A 26,726-nucleotide genomic window follows, 5' to 3' on the forward strand; every position below is an offset into this window, starting at 1 on the left:
CGAGATAATTCAATACGTGAATGCCCTGGAGTCTCAGAGGAGCCAGAGCTGCATCCACACATTTTGTAAAGGTGTGGGGTGATAAACCTAGGCCGAAGGGAAGAACCTGATACTGGTATGCTTCGCCCCCGAAAGCAAACCTCAGGAACCTCCTGTGATGAGGATGGATAGATACATGGAAGTACACGTCCTTCAAGTCTATTGTGACAAACAAGTCCTCGGACTGAGACTGTGACACAATCATATATAGCGTAAGTATACTATGAACTTGAGATTCTGAAGCCTGTTGTTTAATTGACACAGGTCTAGAATAGGACGCAACCCCTCATCCTCTTTCGGAACAATGAAGTAATGGCTGTAAAACCCTGACTGTCTGATGGGAGGAGGAACCCCTTCTATAGCTCCTTTTGCAGAAGTGTCAGTACTTCCTGCTCCATAACCAGAGCCTGCTCGGGGTCCACCACTGTGGGGAGGACCTCTAGAAATCTGGGCGGACGAGAACCAAACTGAATTCTGAAGCCCTTTTCTATAGTGTGCAGGACCCACTGAGAAATATATGGCAGTAGTTTCCACGCTGCCAGAAATTCAAATAGGGGAACCAGTCTCTCAAGACTGGCCTCTGGATTTGGTTGAACAGTCACTTTGGTGCCCTGAAACGGCGAACCGGCAGGGAACAACCGAACTGACCGCTCTACGCCCCTCCTCGGAGGATCGTATGGGGACGCTGACACCTCGGTGCCCTGAACGGAGAACCGGCAGGGAACAACCGAACTGGCAGCGCTGCGACCCTCCTCAGAGAGTCGCACCCCAGAGGGTGCCGAGGAGAAACGATTTCTCAAAACCGTCCCTGCCCCGGAGGAACCTTCAGAAGCCTGATAGCCTCAGCGTCACGACTTCTAGTCTAAGTTTTATTAGAGATAACGACAGTCCTCAGATCTTGCCTACCTCTAACTAGCTTTGTTCCTACGACCCTCCTCGGAGGATCGTTGGAAAAAGCAGGCACCTCAGTGCCCTGAAACGGCGAACCGACAGGGAAACCGAACTGACTGCTCTACGACCCTCCTCGGAGGATCGTTTGGGGACGCTGACACCTCAGTGCCCTGAAACGGCAAACCGACAGGGAAACCGAACTGACTGCTCTACGACCCTCCTCGGAGGATCGTTTGGGGATGCTGACACCTCGGTATCCTGAAACGGCGAACCGGCAGGAAAACCGAACTGGCAACATTGCGACCCTCCTCAGAGAGTCGCACCCCAGAGGGCGCCGAGGAGAAACGATTTCTCAAAACCGTCCCTACCCCGGAGGGGACCACCCTCAGAAGCCTGCAGCCTCGGCGTCAGGGCTTCTTCTTCCAAGATATTTTAGAGATAAAACAGTCCTCAGATCTTGCATATCTCTAACTGGCTAGACTGCGACCGCCACCCAAGTCACCTTCGATTGTGGATGAACCCAAATGGCGAATCTCTGTTTTGCCGCACTCTATGCTGCGAGGAGCTTTAGTAGGCTGAGACTGCTCCCGCCCAGCAGTCTCAGGAACATTAGATCGGCGAGGAAGAAACCTCTGGAACGCCGCTGAAGAGTTATTTCTTCGTTTTTTTGAAAGCGGAGCGTCCAGAAGAACAGACATATTTTAATTTCTCTTTACATCAGAAAAAACTATACATATATATATATATATATATATATATATATATATACATATACATATATATCACTCCGTGGCCACCAGCAGGAAACAACCGAACTGACAGCGCTGCGACCCTCCTCAGAGAGTCGCCACCCAGAGGACGCCGAGAAGAAACGATTTCTCGAAACCGTCCCTCCCCGGTATAGTTTATCTGTTGCACGACGCAATTCTCGAATAGCGTCAGTGCTGTTACATCCTCGCATTCATCCATGTCCTTATATACTTTACCTACCAGTGCTACCTAATAATATTTATCTAATATTTATGATGGCTGGTGGGTAACATCGGGGTTATGATGACGACCCGGGAGAGAGATAGCTCGCAAGCGTCTCTTTAACCCGAGGCACTGTCATACCATGATACTTTATACCCATAACATTACTATAGTAGAAGTTTAGGGATAAACACAAATAGAAACCGGTTTATTCCACGATCTCGACACCTCAGTGTGGAGATAGGGAAAAAACGGCACTCCCCGACGAGGAGGCTGAGATATAGAGTTTTCCTTATATTTTCACTCTCATATATGTTTGGCTGGCCAGAAATATTTAACTTAGCAACAGCACAGGATAAAACCTCCTTTATAAGCTCCTCTTTATTCAACAGAGTTATGAGCTCACTTATTTATTTATTTATTATGAAAACTCAAAAACATCTGCCTTATTTTCTTTAAAAACACACTAACGATACCAATTCCTCGGAACTGGAAATCGCAGGATGAATGCCTCATCCCGGGGAGGAGAAACCGCAGAGCGTGCTTCTCCCCGAGATAAAACACTGGATCTAACAGGTGTTTGTAAGAACCATTTGCGATCCCCAAGATGCGCGTCGACGCCGTGCCTCGGCAGCAGCGGGACCCGCGCCTCGGGGCGCGCGCACCGAACCGTCCTCCTCGAAGAACGGCCGGCGGGAGCGGAGCGTCCTCACGGACAGCTTCTCGCAATGCTCACAGTCAGCCCCCTCGAGAACTGACTGTTGGCATGCTCCACTCCCAAACAAGCAACACAAAGCTTTTACTCTGGAGTGTGTGTCCAAACCCGTGATATAACGCGGGCAGGGAACAACACAATGCTTGCTTGCTCTCTTTTGCCATAATATATATATATTGCAACTTGACAGACAACAATAAATATGACAAGGACAGAATACACAGATCGCTTGCTGAAGGCACAGAAGCTGTCGTGGTCTGTTTTCAGGGGTGCTTTATAGCTTCCTGGTCGATGACGTCACCCGCCTATGACGTCTCGTCTTTCCATTGGACTGATTATACACGTGCTTCACGACGCAATCACGCAGAGCGTTCCCACCGTGTCTCGACGCAGCTCGAGTTCCCTTGAAAGGGAACCCTCTTTGTGTTTGTTGTATGAAATGTAAATGTGAGATGTAACAAAACTGATGAATGTGATTAATAACTTGATGAGTTGCTGTAACGTGGATTTCAGTTTATTATAGTTTATTTATATCAGAAGCAAATCGGTGTGTGAAAGTTGTAACATGTACAATGAGATTTTGGAGCACAAACAATGTCAAATTACTGCATAAACTGTAAATGTTGCTTGGGAATCAAACCTGTGACTCTCAGCAGATGTGCAGCTCCATTCGACATGAACACAGTTTAAATATTGTGATGAATCTCTTACAGGACGATGAACAGACAGACATCAGGAGTCACAGAAGATGATCAGCTGAAGACTTAGAGAAAAAGAGGAGAGAACAGAATATCAACATGTCCAGCCCTGACAGCACAGGTGATGAACACAGACCAATCTAAATCTGACATTAATGGTTATTTAATTCCATCAATAAAGGCCAAATCTATTCAAGCTCTATTTCATCATGTGAACTTGTGAAACAGTTTCATCGTATTTAGTTAAAGTTCAGACATATAAACAACATTAAAAGCTTGATTTACACCACAGGGGGACTTTAAAGATTGTAGATATTATTTCTAGATTCAGACTGCATATCTTTATTCTAAATAATTTAATTAATTAAATACGGTAATACACAATAATAGATGCACTAACAATCTGTGTGTGTGTGTGTGTGTGTGTGCTTATTTTTCAGTGGAAAGAAGTAGTCCGGAGTTGGATCGCCCCTACTGTACGTTAAGCTGATTTACAGTAACTGCATTATGATATAGTTATATAGATTTGATGAACTGTGTCTATGATCAGTTTTTAATATTTAGCGCTGTAAATGTTAACCAGGAGAATTATCACAAAATGACACATTCTGCATGTGTATTATGTGTGTGAATTCTAGCTCTTGTTTGTCTTTGATCAGTTTCAGAGGGAGAGAAGCTGAATCTGGTTGTGTGTGGAAGTGACGGCACATTAAAATCCTCCATATCAGAGCTGATCAGAAGATCAGACGAGGAGCTTCATGGGCGTCTGGTCAGTCTGGTGGAGCTTCCAGCTCTCGTTCAGCTCTCAGAGGAGGAAGTGATGCGTCAGACTCTCCGCTGTGTGTCTCTCTGTGATCCTGGAGTTCATGTTCCTCCTCACAGTTCCTGAAGCTCCACTCAATAATGAAGATAAAGCAGAAATGGATGAGATCCAGAGGATATTCGGCTCCAGAATCAACAAACACATCATGATCATCATAATGCAAAATTCAGAGCATCAGACAGCAGAGCTCAATGAAGAAGCACAGTCTGTCATTGATGGAGGACGACAACTATATTTTGGTCCCACCACACAAGTGTCCACATTGATGGAGAACGTCGAGAAGATGGTGGAAGAAAACAGAGGAGAGTTTTTCTCCACAGAAACATTTTTGGAGGCGCAGGTGAAAAAACTGCTGCAATTTGAAGAGACGAAGAAGAAAATCGACTTGCTAGAGACACATTTACTGTCACAAGGTAATGACCAGAACAATTTAAACTAAACTAGATGGGACATTTACTAAATGGACTCGTTTATGTGGTGCTCTGTATTTTACAACAGTAGAGGTGAACATTCAGAACATTATAAAATAAAATAAACACATTCTGACTGTACAAAAACAAGGTCAAAGGTCAAGCTTCAGATTTCCAAATGAAAAGTAGATTATTACAATAATCAAACGACTACAGTCCCTTGGAATGGTGAGGCTGAGAGTTTTACTATAATGTGTTGCTTTGATCAAGACCTCTGTATTTATCCAAATGCCTTGGGCATGACCGAAGTCCGAGTTGGAAATCTGAACACGACAATGTACTTGACAATGGCAGGCGGCACTACAGGTGAGACCGGGAGTATAAAAGGGCTCCTGTGCAATACATCATCCATCTATTTTCTAAAGGAGTGTGTTTGAACGTGCGATCTGAACAGGCCAGTTTATAATATGGCCAGCACTAGCACTGCAAATTTTAAAATGTGTGTTCATCAGTGTCAGCGTTTTCTGACACCACATGATTTGTAGGGGTGTAACGATATTCGAACCGAACCGAAAAACCGCGATACACCACCCACGATACGAATCGCGATACTCTCATGGCGTACCGAACACGCCCGCCCCGCCCCCTGCTGTCCGGCTCATTGGACCTCATGTCTTATGTTTACACAACGAATACAGCGCTGCCTAACCACCATTAACCACATTTAATCGCAATAAGCTCAGTGTTTGTTACATTCGATAATAAGCAAGGTGTAATCTTTCAAATTCTGTCTATTTGATCACGAAATTCAAACATTAAATGTCGTTTTGGCGCTCTTTGATGTGGCGTGACAGATCACTGTACTAGGCTCCTCATTTAAAGCGGCAGCGCGGAGCGCGAGTAAACGCGATTCTCTTACTCAGTTACAGAATAAACATGAATGGACACCTGAAGGTATGTTGAAAGATACAGTATACTTACTGAAAGGCATCATAACTCGTGTAATCGCTCAGTCAGTGTTTCAACAGCGGAAATACGTCAATAAAACACTTAGTTTTTCACATAGCTTTATTTACCTCAGGCAAGTCATTCAGTGTCCACAGCTTGTTAGTTTGCTAAGGAAATGAACTCTTTCACTAAATAAATGCACTATATTAACCTATATATTATATTTTACTTAACCTGTTAATGACATCTTGATTATTTAAAATATCTGTCATGAAAATGACAGCAACTGTGTAAATGATTATATTTCAATAATAAATGAGAGTAAAAATGTTAATGTAAAAACTGCCTTATGTGCAGTTTACATGTTGTCATACAATTTGTTACTTGAGTGTTGATTATTATTATATCTAAAAATAAATAGCAACTGAATTTAGGCTAAAAGTCTAGGCTCTGTTGTTAAGCTTTAATGTTATAGTAATGTGCAAGTAAGGGCTCCTATATAGTTTACAGCATTAGCAGATCATTTTTTTTTTATCCTTGCGAAACGTTTACTTGTGATTGAATTAATTTAAAGACAAGGACACAATTTGTTAATTAAAGCACTGTTTAAAAAAAAAAAAAGCAATTTTAGCTTTCTAAACCCCCCACTCCACCTAAATGAACCGAACCGAACCGAACCGAGACGTCAAAACCGTGGGACGTACCGAACCGTCAGTTTTGTGTATCGTTACACCCCTAATGATTTGTGCGTTATGTGTATGTGTGAGGAGCTATGAGTGTGTCTTTGAAGGGCCGTATGCGTGCATTGCAAGCATTTTCCTCTGAGGAAACAGCCATCTGTGCCCTGCGATTCAGGACCTGCTGGAGCCCATGAGCTTGAGAGGGGTTTGAACATCTCTCGCTTGTCGGCGGCTGAATAGGGAACAAGATGCTCTGTCCCTTTGCCATGCTTCTGGTATTCCTGAACACATCTCCTTCAGACAAGAAGTGGATGGCGTATTGAACAGATGCTCTCGGTCTCACCTGTAGTGATGTCATGGGCTGCCGCCTGCCAATGTCAAGTTCATTGTCTTCAACTTCAGACGTTGGTCACGAAACCTTTGGAAGCAAAGCACTTGAGTCGGATGTTTAGGGTCTGTTTTTTTGCTAAACGAATATGCATTGAATGAGGCAAAGTGTGGGATGTGCTTGATGTTAAAAGAGTTAAGCACACAATAGATCTCAATGCGTTACTTGCGCTGAAACACCTGAAGTGTGTGCACAGAAAGATGCCTTAGACAGCATGCGATCCTGAATTCAGTTCTCTTTAGCGCCGCATTGCGATTGAACGTTCATATACGCACTGAATTACAGCATTTTAAAATATCCGTCTTGCCGTGTATTCATGCAGACATAGTTCGTTATCTCTACCTTAACTCTTTTCTCGCCATTGAAGGAATTTTCTAGCTTTTCGTGTTTTCACTGATATATGATAGTGGGCGCTATTTCACATCTTCTGAAAGAGTCAAACCACAGGCGAAGAAGAAGCAGAAACAAGCGATTGCTCACTCAAATGTAAAATAATGCGATCATCAACATTAAACAGCATGTAAATCAAAACTGCCTGATGTTACAGAATGAAATGTCGACCCAGGACGAGCTTCAGGACTGTGAAGCTTTGAGGGTGTTGATGTAGAGACAGATTTTTCAGTCCCACTCCCGCTAAAATATGTTACCTTCTCCCGAAGGTATGAAATAGTTTCAAGTTACGTGTCGCCTAGCCACAACCTACACATCCCAGCATAATCGCTCCTGTTATTAAATCTGTCTTCATGTTTTTGTTAATTTAACATGAAAGCAAGCAGACTACTGCGTGCATGGATTGGCATGACAGAATGCTTGCAATGTTAATAATCTCTAGCTGACATCTCAGTTCATCTCGATCTCACAAAGCCTTGTTATAATCAATGAAGCTGACTGCACAATGAATCTTTCATAACACTGTTTGTTATAATTAGAGGATTCGCCAGCATTCCAAAATTCAGCACTGAACAAAAACTCAGTTTTGAGCGGTGTGTGGATTCTATCTTAAATGCATCTGATTGGCCATTGCGTGGTGGGGGTAACAATATTACTCTAAACCAGTGGTTCCCAAACTTTTTGAAAGCATGGCACCCTTTTGTAGTGTTTTTTTTTCCACGGCACCCTAACCCAATTAAACTAACCGAACATTTGTACATACATATATACAATTATATCCAGATGAGCAAACAACAAATGAAGCATAAAAAGCAGCATGAATTTATTATGAATGCATCACAACAGACATAATATGAGGCGAAACAACCCCTTCAGATGAATCATATGTCCATTTATAACTGGACACACGTCAACAGACTGATTTTAATCAATTAGGCTACTGTATGTGAGAATCATTGGAACAAAACTGATTTAAACATAATAATTAATTATTTTAATAATAAACAACTCCAAATATTTTTTTATTTAGTTCCTCGTTTGCTTTGTTCAAACCTGACCTTATAACTTATAACTTAAAAAATAAAATATCTTTGCAGGGAACTGTCGCGGGCATTTTAATGGGACACATGTGCCTGCTTTTGCGAGCACAGCCTCTTGATACGGGGGTTGATTGAGGATAGTGCAACTCGTAGATCGTGCTCCACTGACAGACGCTGCCTTTTTTTGTTTTTCACGTATGCTAGGGATGAGAACGCTAGCTCGCACAAGTAAGAGGTTGAAAACGGCAACAGCACATTGACGGCGCATTCTGAGATAGATGGGTATTCGTGTCCCACATGCAGCCAAAATTCATCTGAAGACATTTCTCCAAATTAAAATTTTAAAGTGCGATCCATAAGAAGTTCCGCCAGTTCTTCTTGCGATTTGATTGGCAACATCTTTGCCAATTCTGATGAGAGAGGGTTAAAGGGGTCACGGATCCAGTCAAAGTTTTCATTATCAGCGCCAGCGGGGAAGTAAACCTCAAACCTTTCCTGTAGCGTCTTCAGATGTGCAGCTATAGATTTGAATAGAACTGGAGTCTTGCGAGCGGGGTCCTCTGCTGTTAAGGGAAACATGTCAATGTTTTTATTTTTCAGAATTTCTTGCCACAGCTTGAGTTTGGCCTTGAAACCGTTAAGTTTGTCTGTTGCTGTTAAAATGTTTTCTTTCGTTCCTTGCATCTTTGTGTTAAGCTCATTTAAGTGACTAAAAATGTCTGCGAGGTATGCAATCTTAGCCCACCACGAGTCGTCGTTGATCTGTTCTTTGTGGGGTATGTCGTGCTCAGTTGAAAACTGCCTGAGTTCATCTCGAAGCTCATAGACACGGGAAAGCACCTTGCCCCGTGACAGCCAGCGCACCTCCGTATGCAGCAGCAGACTCTGATGCTCAGACCCCATTTCATTGCACAGTATGTTAAACAATCGGGACTTCAATGGTCGTGACTTAATGTAGTTTACAATTTTGACAGCTTGTTCTAATGCTACAGTCAGGTCTGGGGGCATTGCTTTTGCGACGAGTGCTTCGCGGTGCAGCATGCAGTGGGTAATCTGCACATCTGGGTTTTGGTTCTTCACCATAGTTACCAGTCCTTTTACTTTTCCAGTCATAGATGCAGCTCCATCTGTGCAAATACTATGACACATGCCCCAGTTTAGACCACATTCTTTCAAGTACGTATCGATGACAATAAACATTTCTTCCCCTGTTGCACGACTTGTTAGTTCTTTGCAGAAAAAAAAATTCTCCATAATTAATTCCTCATCAGTATATCGCACACTGGCCAGGAGATGACAGTGTCCACTGCAGTCCGTAGAATCATCAATTTGGAGTGCAAATTTGCCACTTTTGTTTAGTTTTTCGGTTAGTTGTGTTTCTATATCAGCAGCCATGTCATCAATGCGACGTTTAATTGTGTTGTCAGATAATGGGATTTTGTCAATTTCTTTGACAGCGTCCTCACCTATCATTACCCCTACGATTTTTTTGCAGGCTGGCAAAATGAGTGATTCAGCAATGTTATGGGGCTTCTTTGATTTGGCAATTAGCTCTGCTACCAAGAAGCTTGCCTCCAGAGCTTTATCAGACACACGCACACATGACATCATTTGTTGGTTCTGTTTAACATTTTGTGCTTTTAGTCGCTTGAAGTATTCTATGTCTTTGCTGGTTAAACCGTGGTGTTTCGTGTCTAAATGTCTCTTCAGCTTACTCGGTACCATTGCTGCATTTGATAGCTTTTCCCTGCAGACGAGGCATTCAGGCGTGGGACAGCTAGCATCTCCGATCCATGTAAAACCGTAAGCCAGGTAGCTTTCAGAGTACTGTCTAGTTTTATTTTTTTTGGGTGGTGGTGGTCCCAGGTTGATGTCCGTCGGTCTTCTTGGCTGTGACATTTCTGCTTTTCTTTTGTTTAAACCTATAAATTTATCCATATTTGCCCTGTCCTGTCAATCTGCGTGAAATATAGGCTAAAATTGAGCGCGCACCACTACAAAGGGCGGAGCGAGCGGACCGAGAACAGTCCAATTAGCGGTAAATAAACATTTCAACTTTAAATTTATGAAATATATCAGTGTTTTTTCGCTTATTCATTTTTGTTTGGACATGCATATGTTGGTGTTTTGATATGATTTTAAAATATGCTGTAAACAGGGTTAGCCTATTGCATTTTTCATTAGGCTAGTTTTTATTTTTATTTCGTTTTGACTTTTTGTTTTCAAATTCAGTTTAGTTTTAATTCGTTTTTAAAGTGGGTTTGCTAGTTTAGTTTATTTTTTATTTTTTGAAAATGCTTAGTTTTCGTTTAGTTTTTATTAGTTTTAGTGTTAGTTAAGTGTTTTTTTTTTTATTTGGGTTATTTGTCAGGGGCAAGATTCAAAAAGACATAATGACATAACATTATTTAATATTTGAATCACAGCTTATATAGTGTTTTGACATCGACAACCACAACCAAAAAGTGCATTTTACCTCAAACTTGCGACTAGTTAACTTTCTAAAGAAGGCGCAATCGCTTCTCGGGTCGACAATAACACACTGACAAAATTATATTCAGAATTGAAAATATTTTTATACCACTTTTTAATGTGTGATTGTGTAAAGGTGTTCACGAGATAGAGATACCAACCTTTCGCGAACTTGCTTGCTTTCAACGTCGAACGAACACTCGTTCTCATGGAGACGCGGTGTGCACGGAGGGGAGGGGTTGTGTATGTGTGTGTGTGTGTGTGTGTGTGCGCGCGCGCGCATGTGAGAGACGCATGAGTGACAGAGACGAGAGCAGGGAAAGGAAATGCAGTTGAACGAATACTCTGCGTGTTTTAAATAGCGTTTGTGTAAATCGCTTTTGCGTTCGTTTTCGTTAACGATTATAACCTTGGCTGTAAAAGGTTATTATATGGTACGATTATTTTAGGCTGTTTAAATTGGAAAATAAAGCTGAGATTCTGCGGCACCCCTAGCCAGTTGTCACGGCACCCCAGGGTGCCGCGGCACCCACTTTGGGAACCACTGCTCTAAACTATAGCACAAACTGTACACTTTTTAGGCATTAAACATTTCCTCTTTTACAGGTTCAACAGAGAGTGAAGATGATCTGAGGATTGTGCTGTTGGGAAAAACGGGAGTTGGGAAGAGTGCAACTGGAAACACCATCTTAGGAAGAGGAGCGTTTACAGCAGAAACATCTCAAGAGTCCGTGACTAAAGAGAGTCAAAGAGAATCATCTGAAATCAGCGGCCGACACGTTACTGTGATCGACACTCCAGGACTGTTTGATACTGAACTCACTAATGAGGAGATCCAGAGAGAAATCAGCAACTGCATCTCCATGATCCTGCCAGGACCACATGTGTTCATCATTGTGCTCAATTTAGGACAACGATTCTCTCAAGAAGAAGCAACAACAGTGAAGATCATCCAAGAGACGTTTGGTGAGAAATCTTTAATGTTCACCATGGTGCTCTTCACCAGAGGTGATTATCTGAAGAACAAAACTATTGAACAGTGTTTGGGGAAACCAGGATCTCCTCTGATGAAGCTGATTGAGGCGTGTGGAAACAGATATCATGTGTTGAATAATAATCAGCCTGGAGACCGAACACAGGTGTCTGATCTACTGGAGAAGATAGACAACATGGTGAAAGCAAACGGAGGGAGTTTCTACACGTGTAAGATCTTCAGACAGATGGAGAGAGAAAGACAAGAACAACAGATGAAGATCCTGATGGACAGAGTCAGAAAAAGAGAAGAACTGATGAAGAAACTAGAAGAAGAAATTATAAGAGAACGAGAGACATTTAAAAATAAAATAGAGCAACTGATGAAAGAAAAAGAAAAACTGCTCATGAAATATGACACAGAAATAGACAGACTGATGAACAGAATAGAGAATGAGAGGAAGAATAGAGAAGAGGAATATATAAAAAGAGAAGAACGATATAAAACATTAATGAAAGAGAAAGAAGATCTTCAGTCTAATCATGAAGCAGAAGAAAAGAAGATGAAGATCCTGATGGAGAGAGTGGAGCAAATGAGCAGAGAAAGAGAAGAACTGATGAAACATGAAGTAGAGAAAGAAAGAATGAAGATGATGATGGAGGAAGAAAGACTGAATCAAGAGAAAGAGAGAAAGAGAAGTGAAGAAGAATTGAAAGAGAGAGAAGACCGATATAAAAGAGAAATGAAGGAACAGGAGGTGCAGATGCGAGATGAAATGAAGAAAGAACAAGAGATGTTTAAAGATGAAATGAAGGAAATGAGGCAAGACAAAGAGACTGTGAAAAAAGAAAAAGACAATCTTCAGATCAAATACCACACAGAAAAAGACAGACTGATGAACACAATAGAGAGTGAAAGACAAAATCATGATAAAGACCGACAGAGAAGAGAAGAAGAATTTAATGAGAGAGAAGAACGATTTAAAAGAGAAATGAAAGAGAGAGAGGAGCTCGAGAGAAAGATGCGAGATGAGATGAGACGAGAACGAGAGACATTTAAACATGAAATAGAGGAAATGAAACAAGAAAAAGAAAAACTTCAGATCACATACAACACAGAAATAGACAGTCTGATGAACAGAATACAGAATGAACGACAGAATCATGAAAAAGAGAGAAAGAGAAGAGACGACGAATATACAGAAAGAGAAGAACGATATAAAATCCAGATGAGAAGAGAACGAGAGGAATGGGACCAGCAGAAACTGGAGGAAAAGACGAGAAGAGGAGAAGATGAGAAAAGAAGAGAGAGAGAAAAACTGATTTGTGATGAACAGATTCAGAGACTGAAGAGTGAAATGGAGGGAATAATCAGAGAGAAAGAGAGAATGAAGATGATGATGGAGGAAGAACGACAGAATCATGACAAAGAGAGAGAAATAAGAGAAGAAGATGAGAAAAGAAGAGAGAGAGAAAAACAGATCTGTGATGAACAGATTCAGAGACTGAAGAGTGAAATGGAGGGAATAATCAGAGAGAAAGAGAGAATAGAAAGAGAGAGAGAAAGACAACTAGAGGATTTAGAGAAGAGACTGAAAGAAAAAATAAACATAAGAGAAGATAAACAACAGAACTTTGAAGAAAAACTGGAGAGAAGTGAAATCATGTGTCTATTTCACAGACTCCATATTGAAGTCAAACACCTCAACAAACTGAGAGCTTCAGATGTTCTTCGGATAACCAAACATTCATTACAGTAACATGAGTCTTGTGCTGAAGAGGAGCTGATTCAGACTTTCATACAAAAACTACTGATGTTGAACTACAGAGCAAGATATATTAAAACTAAACAGACTAATGAACAGGATCACACACAACAAAAAGACAAAGACTCATCTGAAGATGAGTTTGATATTTTTGATGAAATGTCTTTGTCATACAAAGGAAACCGTCAATCTGAACTCATTCACCCGATGGATGTTCAGATGGCCGTATTTCACTGTGCTGATGGTTTCCTGAAGCAGCTGATGGTCACTAAACTGTCCCAGTGTCTGTACGCTCTGCCTCTGCTTGTTCCTAATCCATTCACACAACAGATTGAGTTTCCTCTCTGGACATTCAGACAAATCAACAAGAGCTGGAAGATGAGAAACACCAACAATGAAATCATCAGTCAAACCCGGCCGATCTACAAGACAGATACTCCAATGGTGTTTTTCTTCAGGTTTGGCTCTGTGTCATCCAAGTCTCAGCTGATGAACAGTCTGATCAATGAGAAACATGACACGTTCTTCCACAGGAACAGCCCAGGCAGCAGCAGATCCAGAGTCCTGATGGATGGAGTGGTGGAGATTGCCTGGTTCTGCCCCTCAGGGAAAAATACGGATAAATTCACTGAATGTGTTGTGTTCTGTAATCTACACGGTGATGCAGGAGATCATGAGAAACAGCTGCAGATCCTCACTGAAATGGCCTCAGTCAATGTTGTTATTCTGCCACAACTGGACAGGAATGACAGAAGTGCAACAATAATCCAAAACCTGTACAAGGACAGAAAGCCACTTATTTGTCTTTTTACTGAGGATGAATCTTCTGTAATTCAGATGACGAAAAGAAGATACAAAATTGGTCTGAAAGACAGAAATCAGTCAGATGTATCTGAAGAACTCAGAGGAGCGATAAATGATTGTCTGTCAGAATCATCTTCCACTTTCAGACTTGAAGATGTGTCCAAACACTCAGACATCAGAGTAGATGAGGAAGATGATGAAGACTGCAGGAGAGGAAGAGAAGCAGCACAGCAGATGATGAGTTTACTGGAGAAGAAAGATCTGACACAAATCAAAGATTCATTTCTGCCTCATCAGGGGAAACTGTGGCATCAGTGGAGTCAGAAGAACAAAGAACTACATCGACCTCAAGGAGAAAATATAGAAATGGTAACAAGTGCGAAAAAAACAGAGATGAAGAAAATCCGTGAAAAACAGCATGAATCTGACATCAGTGAGTTTATGAAGCTCTTCATAAGACAAATTAACTCATATGGTGAACATAAGATGTTTTTCCTTAAATGGCTCGGAATCTTTCTGGATGAATATACATCAGCTGACCTTTCTGCTCTACTCCACAAGTATGATGAAAAGTGGTCAACAGTCTTAAAACTGAAAGACAACAGTGATACATCTGAACAACTCAAAGCTGAACAATCACACCTTGAGAGAATATCTGATGATCTTCAGGCTGCAGCCTTCGGTTTGGAGCACATCATGAGGGAGATCGGTCAGATCTATGAATCATGTTCATCTGTGAAGAAGCAAAAGAAAGACCTGCAGTTTGACTTCTCTTCTCTCCCGAGTCTTTCAGCAGAGATGATGATCTCTGGATTTCCACTGGAGCTGATGGATGGCGATGCTGGTCATGTTCCTGTGATCTGGATCTCTGCTGTTCTAGATGAACTCATCCAGAAACTGGGAGACCAGACCAGAGTCTTTGTGCTGTCAGTTTTAGGGTTTCAGAGCTCTGGGAAATCCACCATGCTGAACGCCATGTTTGGGCTCCAGTTTGCCGTCAGAGCTGGCAGGTGCACCAGAGGAGCTTTCATGCAGCTGGTCAGAGTCTCAGACGAGATGAGACCACAGATGAACTTAGACTATATTCTGGTCGTTGAAACTGAAGGGCTTCGTGCTCTAGAACTGACTGGAAGATCAACAAGAGATCATGATAATGAATTGGCCACATTTGTTGTTGGTCTTGGAAATCTGACATTGATCAACATCTTTGGAGAAAACCCATCTGAGATGCAGGACATTCTTCAGATTGTTGTTCAGTCCTTCCTGCGGATGAAGAAGGTCAGACTGAATCCCAGCTGTGTGTTTGTGCATCAGAACGTATCAGACGTCACAGCTGGAGAGAAAAACGTGGATGGAAGGAGACGACTGCAGGAGAAACTGGATGAGATGACAAAACTCGCTGCTAAAGAGGAAGTCTGTGATGCAGAACGTTTCAGTGATGTCATTAGATTTGATGTTCAGAAAGATGTGAAGTATTTTGCTCAGCTCTGGGAGGGAAGCCCACCAATGGCACCACCAAACCCAAACTACTGTGAGGATATACAACAACTAAAGGAAACTATTGCGTTGCATGCTTTAAAATCACATGGAATGATGCTAAAATACCTAAAAGATCATGTTAAAGATCTCTGGGAGGCTTTACTGAATGAACGATTTGTCTTCAGCTTCAGAAATTCTCTGGAGATTTCAGCCTAGAGGAGACTGAAAACCGAATACAGCAAGTGGTTCTGGAGTCTTCGCAGTGCCATGATGGAAACTGAGAACAAACTACACAACGAAATAGAATATGAGGCAATTCATGAGATTAAGGAAACTGATCTTCAAAGAGAACTGAAGAAGACAAGTGAAGAAGTGAAAAAATCAATGACAGAATTATTTGAGAAAGACAAAGATAAAGATATACTGATTCAGTGGAAAACGTCATTTGAAATCAAAATCAAAGATCTTCAGGAAGACATTGTGAGAGAAACAAAGAGGAAATTAAATGAGATTCTTCAGCAGAGAGACCTGAAGAAAAAGATTGATGCTCAGAGGACACGTCATGAAAACACTCTCTATGAAAAGAGCAAAGAACTTGCCTTTAAACTCAAAGACAAAGCAAATGATGAAGAAACGCTGAAGAAAGAGTTTGATTTGTTTTGGGAACAGAGTGTAAAGAAGATCATCAGAGACAATCCTCCAATCAGAGACATTGATGTAATGAGAGATGTGAGAAAGATCCTCAGTGACATCTGTGAAAGTGCACCTGTAGATCACTGGAGGGAGAGCAGGGATATTTTCTCTGTGCCCAGTTATTTTGATTATGTAAAGTTAAAGAAATCCAGTGGATTAAAAGATGTTGTTTTGACAAATCACTATAAAACATTTAAAGAAATGATTTTTCGTGCTCTGTCTAAAGAAGATGAAGCCCAAATAAGATGATTAGTCACAGATGTTGCTCAGCAGACAGACAAAGAGATTCAGTCATTTAACATTTCAAAGATGGGCTACAACATTAGTTACATCCAACAGCTCATAGATTACATCAAGGCAAGAGTGACACAACATCAGGAAGGATCAGTGAAATATGTGTTCAAGAATGAATTCTTCCTGGATTTGATTTATTGCATCTGTAAGAGAGCAAACAAGACGATCACTGACCAACACAGACTGTTCAGAGATGCCAATAATCCTGTAATATATGTTGAGAAGAAGAGAGAAGAGTACTATAGTATTTTCCAGAAATACTGTCATGGAGCAACATCAGCTGTGATTTTTGGTGAGATCATCTGTCAGAAACTGAAAGAGCCCATTGAGCAGATCGTCTACAAGAAGACTTCCAGAGATCTGACAGATGAAATGAGATCAAACTGTGAATCACTGAATGCAAACAGATCAAATCTGGAGAAACACATCCTGAAGACACTGGCAGAAGAGGAGGATTTTAACAAATACATGAAATACATTCATAATCCCAGAGGTCACTTCAAGAGTTTCATCAGAGATGAAGTCAGACGGTACATCACTGATAAGTTCAGTGTCAGTGTTTTACCCAAGATGGAGGAGAAGATTAAACTCCTGCAGATGAAGATCATGAAAGCTGCACATAAATCTACTGAACATGTTGAAGAGAACAGAGGAGATGTTGGTTTGTGGTTGAAGAGTTTCACACAGAAGCTCTCAGATGAGCTGATCTTCTCTAAAAAGGATCTCAGTGGAGTCAAACATGATGATGTTGATGATTTCAGCCTCCTAGAAGATGTGATCAGACATGAACTTCCTGATATAATGACTGACATCAGCAGCAGATTCAACACAGAGACATTTCCAGTAAAGCTGGACAGTAAACTCAGGCCAGATGAGCTTCTGGTTGATCACTTCTGTCAGTGCTGTTGGGTTCAGTGTCCGTTCTGTAAAGCCATCTGCACCAACACCATACAAGACCATCGTGGAGATCACAGTGTTCCTTTCCACAGAGTGTGGGGAATTAATGGGTTTGTTTACAGAGGAACAACAAACTTATCTATTAGTATCTGCACATCAGCAGTAGCAAGTGATCTGTCTTTTTATCCCAATGACTCAGATGATAGAGTCCTATATAGAGACTACAGAAAAGCAGGAGGAGTTTATGCAGAGTGGAGAATCAGCCCTGATCTCTCTGAACTGCCCTACTGGAAGTGGTTTGTGTGCAGATTCCAGAAAGATCTGGAAAAACACTACAGTAAAACATTTGAGGGGAGTGGTGAGATTCCAGATAAATGGAGAACATACTCAAAACATGAAGCTATTGAGAGTTTAGATAAATACATGTAATGAAGCAGATAAAGAATGAGACTCTTATGTCTCCTCTCAGATTCAGATCACAGACAGAAATGAGTTTCTGTGACATTCATCATCTACACCTCAGAAGATCTGAGTTTCATCAAATACAATTCAATTCCTCATACATGATCTGAACTACAAAACAATGTTTCTGAACATATGCCTAAATGATAAAGCTCAAAATGATTGATGAATATTATAATTTATTACTAATCAAAACAGCTTAATCTCTATCATGAACTGAAAAAGATCTGTGATAAGTATATTAATGATAGATTGTTGAAATATGATTGAAGTGCCTGTATAAATGTGTTTGCTAAAGCTCAGTGCTGATGATAAGGCGGTTGGAGGAAAGTGTGAGGAATAAACAGCATATCAAACCTCTCATACCTGTCGATCTGATTTATATGATTTAATAGCAACATCTCTGAGGTGAATTGATGATTTGACTGACCAGGGCTGCGTTTCCCAAAAGCATCGTAAGCCTAAGTTGATCGTAAAAACGATCGTACGACTGATCTTAATATTACGGTCTGTTTCCCAAAAGCATCGTAGCTTAAGTAGCACTTGAAAATCTTCGTAGATCTACGAGTGCTCTGGAGTAATCGTACATCACCAAGTTCATCGTAAGAAGACAGATTTATGAGGACACCTGCAGGACAACCGACAGATTACACCTTTAACTTTATTCAAATGCAATGTGATTATAATATAAGGTTTGATTGTACTTTATTGTACACTTTATTACTCTTTTTTTGTTGTTGGTTAAATTAATGTATAAATTAAATAATTAAAAAGGTCAGAAAACAAAACAAAAAATAGAAATAATTTAATCTAATAATTTTAATCAAAATTAAATGAATGAACAAAAAATAAATAAAAGAAATCCTTTTAATCTGTTAAAAATTACATCTTTGTTTCACTCTATCTCCTCTAAAAGGACATTAATTTCATCTTTTTGAAAGGAATCTTTATTTTTTATTTTATTTTTTAGCTATTTTGTCAGTGCCTCCGCCTGTAGGTGCTTTATATAGACTTGTCTTGATTGCTAATCCACAACAGATGACAATTATTAGGTTAAACGTTCCATATAAGGTTATGTTTCAGCACTTCACGAATGGACAGCGACTCTTAAGTAGCACGTAGAGCGCATTCTCGCGCGTTCATGTTAAGTGCATTTTTGGGAAACGCTCGTGGAATTGCTGCGAGCGTTCGTAACCTTGCACGTAGAAAGCGCTCTTAAGAGCTAAGATACATCGTTATCAGGAAACCCGGCCCTGACTGTGTCATTTTACACTTATTTAATATGTAATAATAATAATAATAATAATACATTTAATTTTAGGCGCCTTTCAAGCCACCCAAGGTCACCTTACAAATATAAATAAAATAAGTAAAATAACATTAATGTCTAAAAATAAACTGTTAACTGCTATTAAAAGAATTTAAAAACAACTAATTAGCTAATGCTAATGAGGTGGAGGGGTGCTTAAAGTTTATAAGCTGACTTGAAAAGATGGGTTTTGAGAGTGGTTTTGAATTGAGAAATAGAGTCTATAGCACGAATATGAGGGGGAAGAGAGTTCCAGAGTTTTGGTGCAGCATGGGAGAAAGCCCTTGCTCCCATTGTGGAGAGTCTGATGTCTGGTGTTACCAGTAATCCTGCTGATGATGAACGAAGTGAACGTGAGGGTATGTAGGTCTGTAACAGTTCTGTGATATATGAAGGGGCGAGGTTGTGCAGGGCTTTGAATGTCATTAACAAGACTTTAAAGCTGATTCGTTGTGGTATTGGGAGCCAGTGCAGTTGTATCAGCAGGGGTGTGACATGGTCGGTAGACTTGTACTCGTATTGTACAATTATATTTTTACTTTAGGAATTGAAATTATAAAACTTTAACAAACTATAGCAGATATTCATTCGATTGCATTGAATACATAAAAAAATAAAATAAAATAAAAATAAAACAATAACTGACTCCTCAACAAGTAAGAAAAAAAACGTACATAGTTCTTAAGAAACTTGTTGTTCTTACTGAAGGTATAAGAAAAGAAAAGAAGGTATAACTGCAGAAATCAGCAGTCATTTAACATGTTTTCCTTTAAGATCATTAAGCATGTGGGGGTTAAAGTGAGTTTTAAGGTTAAATAATAGTATTTGTATACAGTAGCCTAGTAGACCGGCCTATTGAATTATTATAGTCTTTTAATCTTGTCTTGTAAATAGATGCTCATTTTGATCATCATTTGTATTATTCCACCCTAATTTCATGTATATTTAGTCTTTTATGAATATTTTTCCAAATCTGCGTTACTACTCATTGCGTGGCTTTGTGTGCGTGTGACTGTGTGTGTGTGTGTGTGTGTGTGTGTGTGTGTGTGTGTGTGTGTGTGTGTAATTAATTATCTGCCATTACTTTTCCGTTGCTTAGTCCCGCCCACAGCGGTTAGCTGGTCAGATCTGTGGTCAAGTTTGGGTCTGTGTCAAGGGCAAGCGGGAGATTTGAATTCAGAGTCTATGCTTGTGAAGTGGATTGTGATCACAGAGGTTCAAAGCTATAATCGTATTCATCAGGAGGAGCAGGAGCGCTGAACGCATAAGTTATAGTCCGGATGTCAGTCAGTCCGTTCGTTCGGAAATAACGCGCCCTTTTTCAGTGAGCCGGGTTCGTCACAGCGGACATCATGCCAACCGATCACCGGCTGAGGTAAGAGTCTCATACTACATGTGAACGATATTTTATATTACATTTGTGTTAAGTTGACAGTTTCCAAGCTAACGTTAGCATTCTTAAATGATGTTCAGTCATAACTGGCGTCATGAGCTAGAGGGAAAAACACTGAAAATGCAGCATGTGTCTTTACATTTTCCATAATACATTTTTCTGAACATATGCCTCATTGATAAAGCTCAAAATGCCTTATCAATGCTTTATAAAATCTTATAGTTTATTACTAAACTGAAAAAGATCTGTGATAAGTATATTAATGATAGATGTTGATATATGATTTAAGTGCCTGTGTTTGTTAAAGCTCAAAATTAAGCAACAAAGAATGTAATCATAATTTCTGTTAAGTTACTGAGATTGAGACACACAGATATCTGTAAATCTGCTTTGAAATATGTATTGTGAAATATGTAAATTTGTTGACTGTGGTCTTCCTGAAAACTTCAGGCCTGGACTGTAGTGAAATCCCTCTCTGAATTGCTTTTGGGATTTACAGAGAGATCCTCAGTCAAGTTTTCTCAGAGCACAGGGAAGAACTAGAGCTTTATCTGGCTATGATGGCAGACATTAGCCACCGATACGAACACCACAGATCATTTTCAGCAAAATCTGCTTCATTCATCTCTGTATAACACCAGATTAGTCTGTTACTGGCACTGAACTGCTGGTCAGAGAGCCCTGGCCTAAAGCCCACGCTACGAGCTCCAACACCATGGACAATCTGTCAGATCTGCAGTCCGTGGTGCTGAATCTGTATGTTATCTGCTGTCCATGGTGCTGAATAGGTGTGCTCTGCTGTCTATGGTGCTGAATCTGCCAGCTATGCTGTCCAGGGTGCTGAATCTGTCAGCTATGCTGTCAATGGTGCTGAATCTGTCAGCTATGCTGTCAATGGTGCTTATGCTGTCAATGGTGCTGAATCTGTCAGCTGCGCTGTCCAGGGTGCTGAATCTGTCAGCTGCGCTGTCCAGGGTGCTGAATCTGTCAGCTATGCTGTCAATGGTGCTGAATCTGTCAGCTGCGCTGTCCAGGGTGCTGAATCTGTCAGCTGCGCTGTCCAGGGTGCTGAATCTGTCAGCTGCGCTGTCCAGGGTGCTGAATCTGCCAGCTGCGCTGTCCATGGTGCTGAATCTGTCAGCTGCGCTGTCCAGGGTGCTGAATCTGTATGTTATTTGCTGTCCATGGTGCTGAATATGTATGTTATTTGCTGTCCATGGTGCTGAATCTGTCAGCTCCTCAGATATGAGGCCATCCTATCATTTAATTTTAATTAAATTAAATTAAATCAAAGTTAAAAGTTAAAGTTAAATTAAAGTTTAAGTTAAAGTTAAAGTTAAAGTTAAATTAAAGTTTAAGTTAAATTAAATCACATCCAGAAGTACAAGTACAAAAGTATAATGAGAGTATCTAAAGTAATTTCAGGATGCATCTATGACAAAGGGTCCCAAAATATGGCTTCTTATAAAAAAGGGTTCCTGTGACTCAATTTACCCCAGTTTAGGGGTATGTTGATCCGAGTCAGAGGGTAAGTTTCATCATCTCGTTTTAAACTGACCATCTAACTGAATCTGAATCAAACCCATGTAAAATATTAAAGATAATAAAAAAAAAAACTTTTACTTTTTACAAATAGTCATATTTCTTTTCTTAAAGCTAACTGAACACAGTAAAAAAAATTAAAAAATGCCACTAAAACTAAACATTTTAGTCAAAAGGTTCTTGCCATGGTAGTTTTTCTATAATGTCGAAGATGTCAGGCTATTAGGGACTACAGGTGGAAAGATAAATATGATTAAGCATCTTCTGGTTCTTGTCAGATAAGGATTTGGTGTACTTTAACATTGATCCTATCAAATAAACAAAAAATAATAAAAATACAGATAAACAAAACCAATAAATATTAAATATGAAGTTTGACACTAGAAATGTTAAATATTACTGGTGCTCTTTATTTTTAAAAGTTATATTATATGATCATTGTCCGTTTCTGTACATATAAAACTCCAACTTGTTAAAGATTAAATAGCTTTATTGCAACAATAATTAGATTAATATGGAATATTATTCTGCTGTAGGGTAGTTATTTACCTGAGTGTCATGTACTGCCATACTGTTTGTATTACTGAAGTCATATTGTGAGAAATAACAGTATTGTCTTTCAGTAGGGCCGTTTTATAGGCTTTTATCATGTATCCTGACTCAAATAATGTGTTTCTAACAGCAAACACTCAGAATAAAGTGAGATGATCTGCTGATGATCCTGAATGGCTTGTTGAATGAGTGTTGATAGTCTGAGGCTCATCAATATTAACAGATCTGCTGAAAACACTCTTTATTTCATGACAATAGTTCCTGTTTTCACCTCATTTATTATGCTGATGTCTTCAGATCTCCTGTAAATTGACACTTAAAGCTCATTTCATTGGTGTCAGCAGACTGAGGGGATTTGTTGCCTACTACATGTACATTTATTTCTGTTTTTGACTTTAACTGTTTTCTTAACATTTATTTATATTAGGACGAATTTACATTGTTATTAATCTTTTCTATATTTCTGCATTGATTAATTCATTGTAATCACATCATCAGTGAAGCTCCTCCCACTGCAGTCACATCATCAGTGAAGCTCCTCCCACTGCAGCACATCATCAGTGAAGCTCCTCCCACAGTAATTCAGCAATAAATGCTGTAAATTCCCATCAGCTACAAGTGAAGACGAGCATCAGAGCATCAGGAAGAGCTGAAATCTGCAAAGACTGAGTTTATTAAAGAGGACAGTGAGAACATGAGTGATCCAGAACCCTGCAGAATGAAACACACTGAAGATCCTGAAGAACAAAGAGGTTGGTGTTTATTCTTCATTCATTCATGATGCTGAAGAACATTCATGTTAGAAACATTCAAGCACTTCATCACATTTAGATAAGCAGGTCAACTATGAAATGGTTACAGGTTTTCAACAAATGGTCAGTGGAGGGAGGTTTGAGAAATGTTTATATTGATTGTCAACATCAGGTCAAATTTGCTCCCTTATTTTATATCTGGTTCAGCTTTTTTTGCAACCATGTTACCAAAATGGTGGACATTTTTCAATATAGTTGACAACATTGTGGGGGGTTTTTTGTTACTCTGAGACACTGCCATAAATCTGAAAAAGAGAAAACGCTTTCAATTAATGTTTTGATGATTGTTTATTTGTTTATATAATAAAACCTGTTTTTATCAAAATCCCATAACTTTTGTTACCGACAAACAATGAAAGAAATAAAAACATACTCATGTGAATAAAATGAGTAAAGAGTTTAATCAATCATTACATAGCAAATACAAACATTTAGTAAAAGTGAATGAGACAGATCTCTCTCTATCTCTCTCTTTACTGACTTATAAGAGTCAAAGCATCTCAAGAGAAGAGAAGTGTCCAGTTTCAAAGATACATGCAAGTATATCTTGTGTTTTCATGGAAGAGTAGAAGTGGCAGAGAAACTAGATGTTCTGATGAAAAAATTTTTTTTTTTATATCATATTCATGTCTCTATTAAAAGCATTATGGCCTTCTTCAACTCCTGAACTTTGCTTTGAAATTTTTTTTACAGTGTGAATTTTCTGAACTTTCAGTTCATCTTCTGTAGTAAAGGCCTTCTGCACTGAAACACACACCGCCGTGTCTTTTCTGCTGTAATATTAAGGATGAATCTTCTCCTTTGTGTGAATCTTCAGGTGTTTCTTCAGGACTGAAGCCCAATGAAACAGTTTACCGCACTGATCACAGTTAACTGATCTTTCTTCAGAATGAGATGATGTGATTTCAGAGAGAAAGCCTGAGCCGCTTCTTCCCAGTGTGAACTCTCATGTGAATCTTCAGACTTGATTTACATGTGAAGCGTTTTTTACACTCAGAGCAGGAGACAGATTTATTGCCTTCTTTTTTCCTTTTTTGCCTTATTGCCTTGCCTCCTTTCTTTCTTGTTCACGTCCATCAGGTCTAAAAGAAACATTAAATCATGTGAGATTTCAAATGAGAGACAAACGTGAAATGAAAAGTGAAGCTCAAAGTCAAGATCACTGAGAATAATAGTCATTTTAATCCCATCAAATCTGGTCAATAACTGCTGAGCACGATTATGATCTATTTTAATGTCATGAAGATGATTTGTGTTATAAATCACTTGTTTGGTCATGAAACTCTAGATGACGCAGGCTTGACATATGGTCTGTGAGAAATCACAGTTCCCTTTCGTGATCACTCCGAGCTACGTCGGATGACGACGAATGGGGTTTTCGCTTAGAAAGCCTCTCACCTTCGAGTATACAAAACGAGCCAATGGCAAGAAAATGGCATGGGTCTGCAGAATTTGCATAGCTCAAGTCCGCCCCATGTCGTGGGTATATAAGGAAGTACGTTGGCAAAATGCAGATATGTTTTTTAATTAGTCGAGCCACGAACGCCATGCTAAGTGAGCTGGTCGATAGGAATTACGTTTGTGAAATCTAACGTAGGATTGCGTTCGTGGCTCGACTAATCGAGACTGTTTTCCAAGATGACGCCTGCCTGTATACGCGTAATGTACTGTCTTTATAAAGCATCTTCTTATTAAACTGTCTGTACACTTACAAAGTTCTCAATGCTTCGGTTTGCATGTAGGGACCCTCATTATGCTACCATGTTAGTGTGAGGCTATTTTGAGCCTTGTTAGTGGTATTAACTAGTGATTTACTTTTACTTATTCTCTGCCCCATATACTAGCGTTATAAGCTAATCTGTTTTTAGAGATAAAACTCTTTATATTCGATTATCATGAAAACGCATCCCAGGGAACGATCGACTCGGTAACCATGTGTTAATTACCCCTAGGTTCATTTTTCACTGGAATAGTCCTTTAAAACGCTGCTCCTGTCTGCCGCGCGAGACGCAGAGCGAGAAAGAGAGAGAAAGGTGCGCGCACGTGCTGGTAGAGAGAAAATGAATTATCACAGAAATTTTCAAATAAAATTATTTTCTGTTGAAAACCAGATTTTTTCCACAAAAACCTCTTTTGGTCCCAAAAATAAGTCTGGAAAATGGGGGGTCGTCTTATATTCAGGGTCGTCTTATAGTCGGGTATATACGGTATATTAGATTATAAACCATTTAATCACATTTGTCGGAAAACTATGGTAATACAAACAGTAATCGATTACAACTATTCCCTGAACAGAATGGAAGCTTATGTGAAAACTTTGTTTTTTTTTAACAAACCACCATACCTCTGGCAGAATGAGCTTTTAGCCCCTCTGGAAGAGTCCCATGCTATTATAACCGAATATTATAGCTTCCACTACCGAGTGAAATAGGTTTACCCTTATGAGAATCAGCCCAAGACACAACTGATTGATTACTCTTCCTTTGTATTTTCATTCAAAAATAGTGACACAGTGACGCCACTCATCCTCAGATGATGAAAAAGGTGGCGGATGGTAAGCCAATATATCCACCTGTTTATAGGCGAGAGCAGACTTAATTTAGCTTACTTTAGGCACAAACACTGGATTGGTTTTGAATACAGGAGTTATGAATCAACAAATCATGAAGTTCACGTTGAAAGAGTGAATAATAAAGCAGCCTTTAGCGAAAGGAGCTTTATATCAATACTACCTATAGGCTCAAAAGGGGCTGAGGACCACAGACAGATCCTGGGAATCGAGTCAGTGGCTTATAAACCTTGCTCAGATGCCGCGCACCTCTCATAAACCTGCAGACAAGAGGGTGTTTCTTGCCCCACATAGCATTCAGAAATCGCAGCAAAATATGCCTTTAGAAAAGAAATGGATCTGCCGTTATCCAAAAGCTCCTGCAGGAAGAGCATGACACTAGGTCAGGAGCCTATAGGTCCTCGTGTGAAGACCGACTCGGGTAAAGACCAGCGACTCTACCTGCGCAACTCCACCGAGCAAGGACACCAGAAAGGCACTTACGTATCTCCTCTTCCCTTTTTCTTCCCTCTACTTATCTTATTGTTCACCTTAATCAACATGTGCTTTCAATACATTCCTGTTATCTCTCGGCAACGTCCTTTCATCACGCGCAATAGACAGCGCAATATTGCCAATATGCGTCCCATCCTCACATACTCCTCTCTCTCTTTCCGTGGGTCTATGGAATTGTCAGTCAGCAGTCAATAAAGCTGACTTCATTCCAGCCTTTGCAT

General features: G+C 40.0%; 1 pseudogene across 1 annotated transcript; it reads left to right on the top strand.

Annotated features, from left to right (window-relative positions):
- The first annotated feature begins 4,360 nt into the window (after positions 1 to 4,360).
- LOC309487679 (interferon-induced very large GTPase 1-like) lies at positions 4,361 to 18,224 on the top strand (annotated as a pseudogene). The gene is made up of 2 exons (XR_014211701.1): positions 4,361 to 4,551; positions 11,073 to 18,224. The product of XR_014211701.1 is annotated as an interferon-induced very large GTPase 1-like (transcript).
- The last annotated feature ends 8,502 nt before the right edge of the window (positions 18,225 to 26,726 follow it).

Source organism: Leuciscus leuciscus (assembly GCF_965113295.1).
Source record: "Leuciscus leuciscus genome assembly, chromosome: 1".
NCBI lineage: Eukaryota > Metazoa > Chordata > Actinopteri > Cypriniformes > Leuciscidae > Leuciscus > Leuciscus leuciscus.